This window comes from Amblyomma maculatum, chromosome 1 (assembly GCF_055883805.1).
Source record: "Amblyomma maculatum isolate TAMU_Amacu chromosome 1, ASM5588380v1, whole genome shotgun sequence".
In the NCBI taxonomy this organism is placed as follows: Eukaryota; Metazoa; Arthropoda; class Arachnida; order Ixodida; family Ixodidae; genus Amblyomma; species Amblyomma maculatum.
Window position 1 is genome coordinate 143,812,817 of NC_139344.1, and position 16,839 is coordinate 143,829,655.

A 16,839-nucleotide genomic window follows, 5' to 3' on the forward strand; every position below is an offset into this window, starting at 1 on the left:
AAAAAAAATCTGTAGCTGAAGTTGCTGAATCACACAATTTCAGTGTTTTTTGCTGTGCGGCCTGACATGAACATTTCTTCATCTAAGCTGCCACCATTCTTCAGATACAGATCACTTGTGTGTCACCACTTGGTGCGATGTTACTCTATCACTAGGGGTAGAGACAGACAATTGGAGGAGGAGGATACGCTACAACAGGACATGTACTTGCAGACTAACAGGAAAAATAAGGAGGCCTTAGGAAAGCTAAAGAATACGGTAAACGCCGCCATGAGGCTCACTGAAAGAATCGCCAATCTAAAGAGAGGATTGCAGGAAAAGGAGTCATTTGGTACAGGCATTCGTGATCAGTAGAACAGTTTATGCGACGCCTTGTATGAATATGGACGTGACGGAGGAAAACAAGGTGGACGCTATGATTAGGCTGGCGTATAAGGCGGCCCTTGGGTTACCTAACATTGCTTCTACCGAAAGTCTGTGGGATTCATCATCATCAGCCTGACTATACCCATTGCACTCTCCCATATTTCTCCACTTAACCCGGTTCTGTGCTAGTTGCATCCGCTTCACCCCTGCGAACTTCTTAATCCGCCCATCTAACTTTCTGCCGCCCCCTGCTACGCTTTCCTTCCCTTGGAATCCAGTTTGTTACCCTCAGCGACCATCGGTTATCCTCTCTTCGCACTACATGTCCGGCCCATGTCCATTTCTTCTTAATTTCCACTAGAATGTCGGTAACTTGAGTTATTTCTCTGACCCACTGTGCACGCTTCCTCTCTCTTAATGTTCAGCCTGACTATACCCATTGCACTCTCCCATATTTCTCCACTTAACCCGGTTCTGTGCTAGTTGCATCCGCTTCACCCCTGCGAACTTCTTAATCCGCCCATCTAACTTTCTGCCGCCCCCTGCTACGCTTTCCTTCCCTTGGAATCCAGTTTGTTACCCTCAGCGACCATCGGTTATCCTCTCTTCGCACTACATGTCCGGCCCATGTCCATTTCTTCTTAATTTCCACTAGAATGTCGGTAACTTGAGTTATTTCTCTGACCCACTGTGCACGCTTCCTCTCTCTTAATGTTACCTCTACCATTTTTCGTTCCATAGCCCTCTGGGTTGTCCTCAACTTAAGTAGAACTCTCTTGGTTAGCCTCCACGTTTCAGCCCCATAGGTGAGTACAGGTAAGATGCAACTGTTGTATACTTTCCTCTTGAGCGATAACGATAAGCTGCTAGTCATAATCTGCGAGTGCTTGCGAAATGCGCTCCATCCCAATCCTGTTCTTGTTATTTCCTTTTCATGGTCCGGATCTGCGGGTACTGCCTGTCCAAAGTAGACATATTCGCCTACTACTTCCAGTACTTCGCTACCTAATGTAGACTGCTGTTCCTTTCTGAGGCTGTTGAACATTACCTTAGTCTTCTGCATATTGATTTTCAAGCCTACCTTTCTACTTTTCCTGTCTAGGTCATCAATCATTATTTGCAGTTCATCCCCCGAGTTGCTTAGCAAGGCAATGTCATCAGCAAATCGCAGATTACTGAGGTATTCTCCATCTACCCTTATCCCTCACTGCTCCCATTCCAAGTCTCTGAATACTTCCTCTAAGCAAGCTGTGAATAGTACTGGGGAGATTGTGTCTCCTTGCCTAACACCTTTCTTTATCGGAATTTCGTTACTTTCTTTATGCAGAACTATGGTTGCTGTGCAGCCACTATATATATCTTCCAGCACTTCAACGTACGGCTCGTCTACCCCCTGATTTCGCAATGCCTGCATCACCGCCGAGGTTTCAACCGAGTCAAATGCTTTTTCGTAATCAATGAATGCTATGTATAAGGGCTGGTTATATTCCGAGCATTTTTCTATCACCTGATTGATGGTATGGACATGATCGATAGTAGAGTACCGTTTCTGCAGCCCTGCTTGATCCTTTGCTTGATTGCAGTCTAAGGTTGCCCTGATTCTATTAGCGATTACCTTAGTAAACACCTTATACGTAACAGACAGTAAGCTGATTGGTCTAATTTTTAAGGTTCTCAGCATCCCCTTTCTTATGAATGAGGATAATGTTTGCGTTCTTCCATAGTTCCGGTACTATCGATGACACCAGGCACTGCGTATACAGGGTAGCCAGTTTTTCTAGCACGATATCTGCCCAGCACAGCCGCCCCAGGAAATACATACTTGCCACTCACATTGCCACTGCTTTCCTCCGTCCCCATTCCAACATGCGAGAGCTGTCATTGGAATCTTGCGAGCAGCTGCATGGTTGTGCTGTTTACCTTTAAATCTGTCAGTGAAGAACTTAGTGATAGATACTGATTGATAATGATAGTGACAGTGATGATAATGACAGAGATTACTATGATGTCATGACGTTACCAGGCGACTCGAGCACATGTGAAAGTTAACCTGATCCAGTCGTCAGTGCAGCGCCTTTCATTTGGCGTTTGCTCTAACGCCACATGACGCAGCATACAAAAGCAGACGCAGTACAGCAAGCATCAGCAGCATTTCAAATTGGTTTACAGGAAAGAAAAGGCGTATCTCACACTTCTCCGCGAACACCTGAATCGAGCCATAAGGAAAACGAGGAAGGAGGTGCCATAGTGGAGGGCATCAGACCACCGTGCAATAAAGGCTTTCACCTCATTGCTCTTTAGTGGTCCAAAGTGCCCCTAGAGTTTTTACTTTTTACTCGTATGAGCATTCAGTTCAGTGCTGCATAGTGTGATGTTAAAAAAGCACGAGTACCAGGGACCGATGCATTTGTCACCTGCAGTCGCTCATTACGACCTTGGCTGTTCCTTTTGTTATTTTGTGTTTGTCGTGACACATTAATGTGTTACCCCGCCGGGGTGGCGCAGTGGTTAGGGCGCTTCCTAAGGATGCGGGATCGAATCCTGGCCTCGGCGACCGCTTTTCGAATGGAGGCGAAAGGCAAAGCGACCGTGTGCTGTGGAATGTCAGTGTACGTTAAAGAACCCCAGGTGGTCGAAATTTCCGGAGTCCTCCACTACAGCGTCTCTCATAGCCCGAGTCGCTTTGGGACATTAAACCCCACAAACCATTCCATGTGGTTCTGCCAGATATACAGTAACTTGGCACTAGCTAACAGAAAGTCGCTGTAGAGAGTAGTGCTGTGGTACTAGCTGGTATTATATTGCGCAGGGCCACTCTAGCATTTTTTTTTTTCCCGGAAGCTTAAATGGAATTCTTTTTGACTGGGGCAGAAAAGTTTCGCAATTTGAACGCCCGTGCTCTTCTCTAGCGTTGCTCTGTGCCTGCACTTCACTGCAGTGCAGGCTTGAGCCAGCGGCAAACGTATACATAACCAGCGCTGCCAGCTTTGGCGAATTAGTCTGCTCGAGGTTGCGGTTACAAAAAATAAAAATAAGCATCAAGATACCCCGCATGCTCACTTGAGATGCAGACTAAAGGTCGTTCCTGCAGGAAGCATAATCAAATTCAGATGTGGGTTTCAGTTTGAGCACAAGCAGAGTGGTGAGTGCTTTTCCACATTAACAGTGTTGAGCTGCCCTTCTGCCAGGAAGTGCTCTTTGCGAACTGATAAGTACAGTAGAACCCCATTACAGTAAAGTCACCGGGACCGGCCAAAATCTTACTATATCAGTTGTTAGTGATGACACGGTCCTGAAGATACTATCTCAAGTCTGCTTACTAAGCACATCTTGTTGCTTTATGAAAAGAACGCTCTAAAATGCCTTCCATCTCTCTCTTATCATCTCTGTGCCATTTCCTTTTTCATTTTTTTTTCTTTTACAGCTTGTAGAAGTACCTGTTTAGCATGAATGCAACATGGATACGAATACAGCCGAGCTTGATTCCAGCTGAGAACCAAAGCATTGCGTGAGCGCAGCATCATCTTCCGCTGTTTCCATCTTTTAAGAGGCAATAGATGAAAAATGCGCGACAGTCCAGCACTGCAAAACCTCACAAGCCACGCCTCCAATTCTTGCCACTACTCCTTCGTGCTGAACAGTGTTGTGTGAATGTTCGGCCGTTTCTTCGCTTCCCTTTTTCTTGCTGCATTTTTACTCTATTTTTAAGTGACCGGCCGTCTTCTTTTTGTGTTTGGTCAGCTTTACATTTTTCCCGCTACGCGCTGCATGCTTTCCCTCACGGCTCCAAGGCCTTAAAGTTGGCTTCTTCTCAGTGCTGATGAGCCTAGCGGTAAAACCATAAAAAAAAAAGCACTACTTATTTTTTTTTTAAGAAAAAATTTCCTCGCGATTCCATGTAATGCGTGTGCAGCAATGCCATTTCGTGAGAAGTCGACGCCACGGCCAGACGTTGTTTAGTATAACCTAGTTTTACCAAAAGCACTACTATGATGGGACTTCAGTTTCACTTTACTATAGCAGGGTTCTACTGTACAATGATAACCGGTCATAGAGACTCCTCCATATTTCACGAGTGGAATGAAGTCCAGTTTTGTGCCCATTGCAGAAACAAGCTGAACAAGCTGGTCATTCTATGTTTCAGTTTTCTGGAGAAGGTGCTTTGCAGCAATACCTAGCCTTCAGGGGCCGTGCAAAAATCTTAGCAGTGACATCCTACGAGATATTCAGAAGAACTTGTCCAAGAAAAAGTATAGACAATCAATACGATCTGTGCAGGGGAGTAAGAGCTAGGAGTTAGCATTGCTGTTCTCAATGCAGCTGATGGGTTACGACCATGCAAGCGGGTTGTGCCACCTAATCTACAAATCACAGTGCGACACATTGTACCCGTTCTCCACCCTCTGCCTCCTACCTTCTCTTCATCATCCCTCTTGTCTCTACTTTGCCACCTGCCAATCAAGGTCTCAAAGGGACGAACAACACAAGCTGTCTAAAGCCACCACTTGAAGGAAACCAAATTTTGGTTACATGTTGATATGACAGCGTTAAAGGCTACCATTCACCATAAAATTTGGTATCAGGGTTGTGAAAGAAAAATTGTGGGTGATACCGGGAATTGATTGGTGGCAGGGTTGTGCAAAGTCACTTGATCATATGATATGGCAGATTTGGCAGGAGCTGCCAACTCAAGCTTCTCGAATCAGATGGGTAGGTGAAATGAATCGAACCCTCCAGGACTCTTGCATTTCAAGTCAGACATGCTACCCATAGACCACAAAGGCACTTCATACGGCTAGGTTAAGGGAGGCTTTATATTTGTGTCAGGCAGTCTTTCACATAATGTGGTAATTCATGACTCTATGCTAAAGAGTATGTATAAGATAATGGAAGTACCACCATTGCCAAAAATAACCAGGCTGCGTGCTCCGCTTTTCAGCCAAGTAGCAGATAATTCGTACCACTTCTGAAACTGTAAATCTGTGCAAAGTAGTAAAGGCAAGCTGCAGTCCTCACTTCTCAACAAGTTGTGATCCTCTAGGAATTCATGTTGACCTTAGGATACAAGCTAAAATAAGGCCTTGCCTTATTTTTACCTCTCTGCACGTTCGATCCCTGCCAAGGCACAGGGGTACAGAAAAAAATTAAGGCAGATTGCAGTCATGTACAAGACTGATGACACAATGATGCTGTTTCTGTTTGCCTTAAGTTATCCGTGATTATACTTCGAGACTCATCGTGGCTATCTGTTGTCAGCGAACAAGTGCAACAGATATGCCTTTTCTTTCCTGTAAACCAATTTAAAACACCGCTTATTCCTGTGTGGTACGGCGTTTGAGGAAGCGACAAATGAAAGGCGCAGCACGGATGCCTGGATTGGATGCCTGGCAAGGTTAGCTTCATATATGCGTGAATCGCACGGTGAAGTCATCGGTCATGACCGGACATGATGTCATGTGGTGACCTCAGTTCTGGTTATTAGACATGACTGGATGTGACGTCATGATGATGTCACATCCGGTCATGGTGCATTACTGCGAACACATTAAGCTGCGCACAATAGATGAAACAACCTCCAGCTTAAACAGCATCACTGTTGAAAGTGGGCGTTGTGCAGTCTAGTTGAAGGTTTGGGCGGCTGTATGCGAGCAAGGAACTGAGTGCTGTGATTTAACTTCCCAAAATAAATGCCACCGAGTGGTACTTTTTTCTTAATACACGTCATATATTTACTAGAACCACCTTACTCTGCATTTTACAGCTGTAAATGCTGCAAAAAGCAAATTTTCTAAACTTGAGAATTTTATTCTGGCATGGCTTATATTCTCTAATCTCCAAAACAATTTTCTTGGGTTCCTTTACTTCTGGAAAACTTGGGGTATTGTTGGAACAACTACGATGAGAACAGCAAATTTTACAAATTTGAAATTAAAGTGTATGAGAACATGCAAGATGGCGACCATGGCACAAACTTTTTTTTTTTTCCACCTAAAACAAGCTGGGGTAATGTTTGTCGTAGTAACCCAATACAGTCCTTTTCTAAACTGACGGTGGTCGAGCGTAAAAATTGCGTCAAATGGCATGATATGGGTCTGTGTGCAGGCTTCACACAACTCGTACTCTCAGGCAAGTCCAGTAAAAGAATCTGACTGCTGAGCTGCTACCCGGCACAACAGAACCCAGAATGCAACCTAATCCTACGTTAGCCTGAATACTTAATATTTTTGAGACAAAGCATTCATAGAAGGTTGAAAAAACTCGTACATGCAGAATGCGATCAAAAAATCTGGAACAAGTTTCATGACACGCATGCCATTTTTCACAGCATATCACACAACTTGGAAGAAAGTCGACAACTTCACTTTGAAAGCAAATTTTTGTGAAAATGTACAACACCACTGGGAAGGAAAACAATTGAAGCAGTTGAAACAAAAAAATTTGGTGGCGTATGTGTCAGTGAACCCTCAGTGTCTATTAAAGAAAGTGAAATCAATGATCTTCGACACTAGTAGAACCTGAATAGCGCTGTGTGATAAGGCTGTCCATAAGTGGCAATAAGCAAAGTTAAAATCAAAACAAAACCAAACTTGACAGAACTTTCACCAATATCACTGCTATGCTAAAATAAAATACACAGACACCATATAACCACTGTTCACAATACAAGTTCTACAAACCTGATGCGAATTTTTATATCATAGCTGTAACGATACTAGCACAGCCTGATAATTACAGTACACCTAAACAATCACTCTACCTGCCTCTATGCATATATTGTATGCATATAGGCACTATGCACATATTTTGCTTGACTACAAAGTTCAGCATGGTAGTTAACAACCATGCACATGAAACAGCTCGGGTATTGAAAAGCCTCTTCCAATCATGTTCAAAACCAATATATTCTGATCAAATCAACATGCAAAATGTAAATCTTTCGTAAAAAATTTCATTTTGCACACAAAGACAAAGGTAGCTTTACTGCACATACTGTAGCACGAGTTGAATGCTCCGGGCAAGTTTTCATAGTGCTGCAGGGTTTTTATGTGTTTATTATATGAACGATGCAAAAAAAAAAAAAAAAAATCGGTGAACTCCATAAAAGGTGCCACATTAGAACAAAAATTAGCAGTGCTATGCCTAGATAATTCCACTGCAAGAATGCATCTGTGCTGACTCATGTTCTATTGCCATAAACAAAGTACAGTATGTGAGGAATACAAGGGATGGAGGTTTGATTCCCAGTGGAGACAGTTTTTATTTATTTTATTTACCCCACTAATCACACATGTGGTCTGTGCTGTCGTACAGTACAGCAAGTAATGGCATATGGTATCTGTAGTAAGACATAGTTCATGCTGGATACATCGGCTGTCATGCAAAGATGTAATCAATGCAATTAACACTTTTTGTAGTGGCTTGAAATTGTTGACTGCGACCCCAAGCAGTTCGCACGTGAACACTGGCAACCACTGTGATTTCGTAGTATCGATGACAGTCGCCGCAGATGATGAGGGAAATGCCTGGTGCCCTCACAATGCATCAGCCATCTCGCAGATAAGTGCTGCCCTTCAGCGCCACCATTGCAATTCTTGTTTAAATGGCTATGGGTTGTACAAACTGGAAACTCTAGCAGACTAACAATCTTGTGCATTCACAATGCCGTAATAACAACATTGCGTGGGTAGTAATTTAGAAAAAATAAATACATTCACAGTTAAAACTGGTTCACTGGACAATATTTTGTAAGTAATAATTCAACAATACTGCACAAGAATTTTCAAAACTCCTCTGAGCCTCACTAGGGCACCTATGAATGTCGTGCACCCTTGGTGGATGGAACCGTGACAGATTATTGTAGATGAAAATGTAGCCATTAAATACTGTCCTTTTTAAAATGCGTGATAGAGCGTTACACTGCAGTGCACAGGTGTAGAACATAAAAACATGGCTGCAGCTGCGAGCTATCAGGTGGCTGTCGCACATACTCCATGATAGTAAATCAGGTATATATATCTTCCATGGGGCAGGTAGCTAGGCAGGCAAACAGGGTTCGTTCATGGCTCTGGTCCACCAAGAATGTGACAGTGCTGCAAGTCATCTATACTTGGGAAGATTACCTAACATGCAGACAACTACTGTAAAGTCAAACACTGAAATTACAAAAAAATTAAGTTGATAAATGAAATGTACTGCCTTTGGATCTGAGCAAGAATGAGAACAGAGGCAAGCCATTTGGTAAGCCTGTTTCGATGCATTCCCTAAAGCCACATCTCTATGCTGTTCTGACCAGTTTATTTGTTTTACAAGAATACACTAGGAAAGAACCAAGCGATCGCACATTACATCTACGTTGTGCACTACAGTTATTAAAAATCATAGCTAACGAGTACGTGACCCCGTTCGGTAATGCAGTACATTTACTTTGCTGTACAGCGTACCACTCGTCTCGGGACTGACGGACAGCGTGTTAGGCCCTTATCATTTGCCCCCCCCCCCCCCCCCCCCCCCCCCCCCAGAAAAAAAAAAAAAAAAAGCGAAGCTTAAGTTCTAGTAAATCAACATTACACACTATTAAGAAGCGGTCAACACACTTGAGACACAGTTCTATATTCAGCTAGTCTGCAAACTATTACCACAGTCATCATACATAAAAGCAACAACAGGCGCATACATGCAGCATGTACTGAAAAGGCGCGTCCGATGCAAGTGCAAAACTGACGTTTGCCTCGGTGATCTTACGACTGCTAGGGAAAGCTACATGCCTCACATTGACACTAAAAATTAATTCAAAGCACTTCTGACACAAACGTAAGCCTTCGATGTCTCTGTAGTCACAATGCCTAAACACTTTCAACGGAGCGCTTTATTTAGTTCTGCGCAGGCAAGCTCAGAACTTCGCTCAGACAACCTCAAGTGCAGCAAGAAAGTAACCTTGCTGCAATGTTCACAGTTAAACGTCCCGAAACAAATCGTTCCCAGCTAATTTCACACAGCGATTCGCGGAAGAATCGCGGTTCTAGCGCAGGCATCATGCTTACCAACATGGCACTCGAGTACGTTAATGTTCCACAAATCAATATATTATGTAACTCATTTCCTTCCAAAGAGCAATCAGCTGGCTTTCTATTCGACTTACCAAAGTGATGCTCACCGTGCGAAGTGCGTCGCCTGTGCTGTATAAACACAGAACACAGCCATTTTATGGTTCGTTAGCATTAACAACAAATAGATAAAGCGCAACACAGGGTCCGCAAAGCACTGGAAGGAGAATAACTAGAGTCAATAACGCGTCAAACATTTTTTTAAAACGTTTCATGTAACGCGCCGCAACTCAAAATAATTTAGCGGAGAAGGCGATGATGATGATAATGGCGCACGCACCATCGTATCTAAAATTGTTGCAAATGAAACTATGCAGTTTCAGTTAAACAAAGGAGGTGGTGACGCATAAACTACAAGTGCCAATTTTAATTATCTAAAGGTTTCCTTTACTGAATTATTTTTTGTTGGTAGTGGACGTTTTCGCCACCAGCAGCGCTGTCACTCAACCGTTGCAACGGCGCGCCATTTGAACCGGCTGGTTGTACGGTGCTCGCACTAGTCTCTGCTGCTCTCTAGTTCTCTCTTCTCAGTTCAGCTCTCTCTGCAAGCCTCCCAGAGGCTATATGACTCATTTATCTCGCCACAAGTAACTTTTAAACCACAGTTCAGCAATGCGACACTAGAGCCATTCAATGAAGGACTACACTTATTCCTAGTCTGGCATTTATTTCCTTTGCGCATTTTCACTCTGTCCATTCATAACAAAAACTTGGAAGAAAAATCAAGAGGCTAAGTGGGCTTCCCACAGTGCAGTTACATATCTATAGTTTCATAAATTGGCAACACAGTTTTGATTCATCATCACTGCCTGCATTAGGTATGCTGAAGGGAATTAATGGTCTGCAATCATCGCTGCTTCATGCGTTATCTGCAGCCGCTAACCTTGGCTCATTTGCCGACATTATCTCTTCATCCCAGTGTCTGGTATCCCTTACTTGTTTCACTCCCTCGAAACCTAATCGATTAGCTGAAAAGCCCTATTTCCTGGATCACATGTCCCTCTCTAATGCTTCTTTTCAGTTTTCTGCACCTTCATACTCAAAGATGTGCACCATGTGCTGCAATCTCAACTGCAGGTACTCTACTGCAAGATGCCCAGCACTCTGTGTCATATGGTATGGTGTTGCGGCAGCATAGAAGTACCACCCACACAAACCATCAGATGAGGACCTGCTTATGCCCTCACCTTTTTGGACCAAGGACGCCACCTGCCCAGGGCAAATAGGGCCTGCTCATTTCAATAATAGCTGATTACTACTTCCTTGTTATGATTACCTTGAAACTGTACTTTAATCCACATCTGTGTTTGTGAAGGTTTTCCAAATTATTTTACTTTCTATAACCTGCTGCACTGTCCTTTGCTTAGGTATTTTAAACTAATGCTTTAATATCCACTTTTCAGCCTTTCAAATGATCACATGATAGCAAGCTGCCTTTTATTACATTATATATACAGCACCTTCCAAATTTACATTCACCTCTTTTTGCTCTTGGAGAAATGTTTCTCATGGTTCAGATTCAGAGTGACTACCTGGCTTAAAAACATTACTCCCTTCCTACGTCTGAAACCTTCCTAACTATGTGCAGCAGTGACTTTGTGGCTATGCATTCGACTGCTAATCCTAAGGTTTTAAGATTAAATACATGGCTACATTTTGGCAGAGGCAAGATGTAAAGACACCTGTGGGCTACACAATGTCAGTGCATATAAAAAGGACACCAAGCAGTCAAAATTAATTGGCTCTTTCCCATGCTTGCCGTCTTTCATAGACCGCATTAGGTTTTGGCATTCCCGAACCCCGTGTGCTATGTCAATACCTCTACCTGTTGTAAAGTTGCTCTCATCACAAAGGGTTGAAAAATAAACGTTCATCTTGTAGTTTCTTTATGTCCTTGAGCATGTGCTGTTATTGAGGCAGTGGGCAATATTTGGCTGGGGCCTTAGACATGCAGTAGCCCAAACCAGATTCGAAATCGAGGAAACAGTTTAGCTGAAACAAATGTCGATTTCAGTCTCATCGACATCAACTGCAATGCCCGTTCTCGTTTTCTACAGGAATATAATGTAGACATGATGCAATGCTGTTCACCCAAATGTTTTCCGATTGTCATGGCTACTACAGTTCAAAATAATGAGACCAAAGAGCACGACACACAAGGAATGCTTATTTGCAATGAAAGCATTTTATTGCAAGCTATGAAGTAAATACATTTGTCGTGAAGAACAAGCAAAAGATTGCAAGAAACCATCAAAACAAAATTTAAAACCCCATCTAGAAAAGCAAAAATCTAATGCCATGTTTTCATGGAAAGCAGCCATTTTTTAAAAAAGGCTGCTCTTTGAAGCTACTCACAAAATTATTTTAGCATAATGCTGATTTGCTACAATCCTCTTTTTTTCCAACTAGACACAAAGTCTACAAGACCTTGTGTATAAAATGTCACCAACCAGCACGTAGCTGCCATGCCATCGGCAAAACCATGCGCCCAACTGCTCATTACACACCGGCCAAAACTCTGCACTGCCTTTGGGCAAGTGGAAAACAGCTGCAAAGCATCTTAAAACCCATCCACCTTTTGTTTCTATTTTAAGGTGCTATCATTTCTCCTGCTTCAATCATTCCTTTCGTTTTCAGGTGCGATTCCATAAACTGAACTTGTTTATGAACGACCCCAGATTCGAAAATGTGTTCAAACCTGCTGTCTATGAGGCAGCGCCTTCAGAATGCGCGGTGGCCAAAAATACTTTTGCAGCAGACTCGTTAATAACAGAGCTACAACCATCAAAACCGGTATGTTTCTCTCCTTCCCTTCCATCACCAAAGAGTCTCTCCCTCCTCCCTGGTTGACTAGCCTCCACAAGAGACAATACGCGTAGGGCTGGTACATGTAGGCTCCCTAAATACGCGAAATGTGGAGCGCCATCTCTTAGTGCTTTGAGAAACTATGCCCGCCATGTTGGTTCGGTCAACAAAATGAAAACGCTGCCCTGTGCTGGGTAAAAACAGCTACGAGAACGCATCAAATGCAGTCATTATGGCCCCGACTTTTACAGGCATTCTTTTTTTTCTTGCTGGTTGGTTTGTGAGGTTTAACGTCCAAAAGAGACTCAGGTATGAGAGACGCCATAGTGAAGGGCCCCGATAATTCCGACCACCTGGAGTTCTTTCTTTAAGGTGCACTGACATTGCACAAACACGGGTGCCTTGCTTTCTGCCTTCCATCAAAACGCTACCGCCTCAGCTTTTTTTTTTTTCTTGCTTTCTGCTACCCAAGCACCACCAGTGACCTTTGTTTGAAGGTTGAGAAGTGAGCTTTGGCTCATCCAGCTACAATGCCAATAAGGAGGAGGAGGGGGAGAGGCCGAGCTCAATGGGTGGCCGAAGCATAGGTGCGAGGCCTCTGGCCTTTCTTAGGAAACCTTAGGAAAATGGATGTTCTGTGTTTTCTGTATTATGGTTATGCACGGTGTACCATGGCTGGATTCGAGTGGCGACGGTGCGCTCTTTATGACCTATGTATGGAGGGTGCTTCCTGTCTGCTACAGCTGCGAAATCGTGGCACTGTGTGGCATCGACGCGTCTACTCAGTGATGCCGTCATTTGATGTGCAACAAGCTGAAAAAAAAAAAAAAGAAAAAAGAAAAAAAAAAAAAAAACGGAGGCTGGCCAAGCCTGCACTTTCACACGGTTGTGATTCTTGCCAATGAGATGTCATGAACTTGAGCGTTCAGAGCGACCTGCAGTGATTTTTGCCGTTGTACTGAGAGTTATAGATGATAGGTGTGCCGGCCATGAGCCATCCTTACAGGCTCTGGCTGTGTATCAGCATCTTGTCGAAGAGCCAAAACCAGGGAAAAACTCGCATAAAATATAGCTAAATTATTGGAACAGGAAACCAAGCCCGTGCATGTATGGATGTTCTGTGTTTTCTGTATTATGGTTATGCACGGTGTACCATGGCTGGATTCGAGTGGCGACGGTGCGCTCTTTACGACCTATGCATGGAGGGTGCTTCCTGTCTGCTACAGCTGCGAAATCGTGGCACTGTGTGGCACTGACGCGTCTACTCAGTGATGCCGTCATTTGGTGTGCAACAAGCTGGAAAAAAAAAAAAAAAAAGCGGAGGCTGGCCAAGCCTGCACTTTCACCCGGTTGTGATTGTTGCCAATGAGATGTCATGAACTTGAGCGTTCAGAGCGACCTGCAGTGATTTTTGCCGCTGTACTGAGAGTTATATATGATAGGTGTGCCGGCCGTGAGCCATCCTTACAGGCTCTGGCTGTGTATCAGCATCTTGCCGAAGAGCCAAAACCAGGGAAAAACTCGCATAAAATATAGCTAAATTATTGGAACAGAGTTCTCCATCACTCGGAAATTGATGAAAGGAAACACTGCAAGTTTTTGAAACTTGCAGGCGTGGGCACGTCGTTCAGAGGAAATAAAGTTCAAATGCATGGCAGAAAACATACGTATGGGTCCGGACCGAAGGAAATACCAAAAACACACTGCGGCCGAGAAGCTCAACTATTGTCATGAAGTTAGCTTCGTTACAAACTAGCCGCAGAGTTTAGCAACATAGGTGGCAGGCAAAAACAAGGGTCGGAAGGCTTTCCTACTATCCTATCCTTATATGAGGATGGTGATGAATGTCTCCTGTTATTTCGAGGTGATGCTGCGCACGCCTCAGAACAGGAAAAGCAGTTACAGTGAATGCGCTGTTCAAAGTGCATAAAAAGTGCAATAAGAGCAGGTTACCTTTTTTTTTTAATTTGCACTAACAACTTAAAACAGGTCAACGACCAGCCTGACTTGCAGACACGTGAAGGTGCCCGAAATTTTGGTACATGTGCAGAAGCAGACAGAAATGTGCCCAAAAGCGAAAAGATGCCATCACACTGGCATATCATTTGAAATAATGCATGTAGGCAAAACAGGTACTCCTCCTTGCTCGGCCACTAATTGTAACAGGCCTGGCAGAACAGGCTCGAGAGGCCGAAAATGTTCATGTGATAAATTCTGTGCTTCTGTAGCCATGTCAATGCAGTTTTGACAGTTCCCCTCATATCATGAAGGAAACAAAGTTACAGCAGGAAGAAAAAAATAAACTTTTGTGCAGCATAATGGGACTGACCTTGCAATAGTATGCTGCTACTTGTCTTACTGCAGACTGATAACCCAAATCACTGTTGTATTCAGACGGTAATTAGCACATGTTGCGCACTGTAAGAAATAAGACAAAGTAAGTATTACTACGATCAAAATAATACTGTTGCCTGAGCCTACACTGCACCGCTTTTGCGCACACAAAATTGAGACTACATAATTTCTCTAAGTATTTCGCTCACTCCGTAAACTGAACACTTGAACGCTTGAAGGCGCGAACGCAGGTGCGCACCGGGCGCCGCCACAGAAGCGAGTGGCCAGGGTTGGGTAAATCCTGCACTAACTTCACGGGGAAGAGAGCACTGCTTGCCTAGAAGAGCTGCCATTATATCTGCGGCGAATGCGCAGGCTGTATGAAAGTGCGCGCCGCTGCCACTTGAGTCCAGCCGTTGGTGTATGAATAGCACAGTGCACAGAACACGCTGAAGCATGCATAGACAAGGGCAAGAAACTAAAAGCCTTCTTTCTTGTGTGAGTGTATGCATGAGTGAAAACGAAATGCAAGACAAAAAAGTGCGTGGCATCAGCAGACCAAGTGACACCCCTCGCCCATCAGTCAGAGAGAAACCAATGGATGCAGTATCTGTGGGTACCTCATCGACAAAGTTCGATGGCCAGCGCAAAGGATGAGAAGGTTTGGCTGTTTTAAAAGGACCATTAGCTTTGGTTTGCATTTTGTTGCTTTCCAGTGTGTGCATCGCTGCAGTATTTCGCAGAGACCATGTCCAACGCCTTATCGGGCTTGGTTAAAATGTCAGCCTGGTCAGTAGCCCTTGAATATGTTAGCTCTCTTAAATGAACAATCTGAAATAAGCAAGGACATAAGTTGTGCTGGCCATATTGTGGACTGCTTTCAAGACAATGTGTGTAATGCCAAATAATCTGAGAAGTTGAATAAACCGTTTGGGGTGCCCTGTTTTGTTTTCTAAATATGCATTGTAATACCATTTAACACAGCTTGGCCACCCAACTTGTGCACACCAGCTAACACAAAGCTTTAGCTGCACTACACTAATCCCTCTGTCACACAAACACTTCCGATCCTCATTGAACTCAATCTGCATTCAGGCGTTCAAGAAGGATTGAAGCATCCGGTGCTACACGAGCGTTTTCAGTCAGCATTGAGAAATTTCCTACGTGGTTCGTCGTCTGCTGTCAGTCGCAATGAGTCTCAAAAGGAAATTTAAGATTAGGGTAATGATTGCACGATTTCAGTGTACACAGCAGCATTCCGCTTTTGGCGCCTCAGGTCATCTAACCTATCTTCCCAGCGGTCAAGTGCTACAGTGCAGTTTCTCTTCCACTCCACAGTTTCCACACTGACGCAGTCGAAAAGAACGCCACCTTAGCTTCCACTGGCAGTAGACTACGGTGTCAATATTATAAAATTAGCCGTTCTACGAATGTTCTATCATGCCTTTTAATACATTTATGTGTTATTATGTGCAGTTCTATTGCATTTATTCGTTTTTCAAGTTTTACAGCTCGTTGATGACGAGGGTGTCAATGACCGCTTTTGAGTGTGCTTGAAATCTCGAGAGCGATTGAGGAAGCAACCTTGAGTCAAGCAGGCTCGAGCTCAACTGCACTTGACAGTTGCCGTGTGACAACCTCGATCTACAATGAGTTGAATGTAGATCCAGTTCAATGAGGATCGAAACTGTTCGTATGAGAGCAGTTTAACTCGCATCTTGCAGGAACAAGCAATCTATATACACCTTTCCAATAAGTTACTCGGTGCCACCATATTGTTCGCTCCTCCTCTCTGGACTGCTGCAAACCGGCTCTGCTTCCACTGTGCTAGCACCAAATGCACAAAGCAGTCCAGCAGGTAATATGGTGACACCCCGTGACCACTTATTGGAAAGGTGCACACTACTATGACTATGCTACAGTATGCTAAGGAAGTGAACACACAAAAAAGCCAGGCAATCATGTTACTCTGGTAACGAATGTTTAATTGTGGCTGGCCTTGCATATGGCGGGCAGTAATGCATGTACCCCTGTCTTCGGACAGGACAGCAGCGTTGTAAGCATCTCCAGCAAACACTGTGCGGATGTTCGTTTTGTTATAAAAATTTAGGAGACACTTGAGATCTGTCTTTAAGAGTATAGCATGGTAGCGTCAACAGCTCCCATCTGCAGCTTCCCTCAAAGATCCTTGATCGCATACATGCACCTTGCTATTTTATAAATGAAGTCT